Below are 2,217 nucleotides of genomic sequence, written 5' to 3'. Positions count from 1 at the left end.
ATATAATATATATATATATATATATATATATATATATATAATATATATATATATATATATTATATATATATATGTTTTGCAGTTCAAACCATCCGCGTCTCCTTTTTGTATCGCTGTCGACGCTCCATTTCTGTCTCATCCTGATGGGTTTCTTACAAATACGGCTATTCACACAGTTTTACAGAGAAAATCTCAAACTTGTCGCACATGAACCTTTTAAAACTTCAGCGACCAGAATATTTTGTAATATTAATGGGAAAATGTCAGGTTGTGTGGTTAAAAGATTTAACCATAGTGGTTCTGCGTCGGAATGAAAGCTATGTTAATTTTTTTTAAATAAAAACGCATAATAAAAAATTTGAGAAAAAATTAACGAGATGGACACATAAAGTACACATTAGGGATAAACTTTGCTCACCTCAACAGCTTGGCCTGGACTCGTGGCCACAAGTCAACAAAAGCACAAGACTGATAGCAATGTGGCGTAATGTCCACCAGGTGGCGCCAAAGTACGGTCAACCGACAGCTCGATTTAAAGGAAACAAAAAGTACATTTTATACTCATATTTTAGGAATGTAATATAATTTTTTTTTGTAAACCTATTTCGTTAACCATTTCAGAAAACGTAGGACTGTAAAATAAAACCGAAAACGCATAACAGAGTTATTTAGATGTCGAATATAAAGTGTTTAAAATAATTGCAACAATAAAACTTTAAAGAAGAAAAACTGCCACAATCAAATCTTGTTTTGCATCTACCAGTAAAACTAAACCATTTTCATATCATTCACCACTTCATAAATAAATATATATAAATGATCGGTGTCATAAATGATTCTGTGTCAGGTTTCCATCAGCTGGTATTAGTAATAAGTTTGTTTTTGATATTAAAAAATCTAAATCTAAGACACGAAAACTGTCACAAATATCATAAATAAGGATGATAAAGTGCTTTTTGGTGGATGCAGTGCACTGCTGTGCCCAACAGTCTCTTTGCATTAAGGCATACATTTTGACAGCACTGTTAGAAGAGTTGTGTCAATTTTGACAATACTAGCACACCTGGTTTACACTCGCCTTTTTTTTTTTTATTGAAATTTTACTCTGTTTTCTTGGAAAGTAACTTATTTGCATCAAAGAAGCAGATTACTTTCAAGTGATGATGTCCGGTGTGCCTACAAATGTAAATCCAGATTCTATTCAAGTAGACGAAATACAAGGAGACACCACAGCAAAGTATGTGTTGGTTCACAGCATTACATTGTGGGTAAAGACAATCAAAACGTACACACGTGGGACAGGTGTGGATGGGAGAAATGGTTTGTTGTCAGATGTGGAAGAACTCAGTAGAAGTTCTGACAGAAGTATCTTCAACCCAAGACCAGTAGGATGTGATGCAGCTCCATGTTTTATGTGTTGGAAGCAGAAGTTGTTTTACATTAATAATAAGCATTTTCTTCTTCATTGGGTCTCGTCGTCTTCTTCAGTAATTCCTAATGATTCCTGACTCCGGTGGGAAGTGAAAAACATTTAAAAGGTCCGATTTGTTTGAGCTTTGTAGTGTTAAAGGAAAATTGATCCAGAAGAACGTTAAACCCTTAAAGCTAAATCCTGCCTAGCAGACAATGCTGGTGTGAACGCACCACCAGTCTGCTCTGTAGAGGGTAGTGAGAGAAGATGGGGTCAAGTCCCAGAATCAAGAAAATACCAGGTCATCCCCAACACCTGAATCTGTATTATATAGCATCAATTGGTTGGGGAAAAAATAATCAAACACAAATTTCCTTACTTTTTGTTCCAAGTCCATGTGTATATTATATTTTCTTAAAATGTCTTAAATCCAATTGAAAATTGCATCTGCGCTGTTCAAGTGGAAAATGTTTGGCAATTATATAAACTTCCGTTCCTATTTAATAAGACAATCAACAAGTGACGCACTTCTGAAGATGAGCAATAGTTTATTTCTCCTCACATTTTAACTAAGTGCAAATTTCAGTGGAGAAAAAAAATATCACAGTACATGGTTGTTATTATATAGGTCTAATTTAAAAACACAAATAAGGTTGCAGAGGTGACAATATGAGCAGAGTGACAGTGAAAGTGTTTTGATTAAAACAGAAAACACTGCTGTGCAGCTTTGTTTTGAAAAGTCTTTATTTTTGGGAGATACAAATTATTTAAAACTTGAAAGTAGTTTGACTTCACAGTAATGTTGA

Source organism: Telmatherina bonti (genome assembly GCF_933228915.1).
Source record: "Telmatherina bonti genome assembly, chromosome: 22".
Classification (NCBI taxonomy): Eukaryota; Metazoa; Chordata; class Actinopteri; order Atheriniformes; family Telmatherinidae; genus Telmatherina; species Telmatherina bonti.
Note: the sequence above shows the minus strand (reverse complement) of the source record.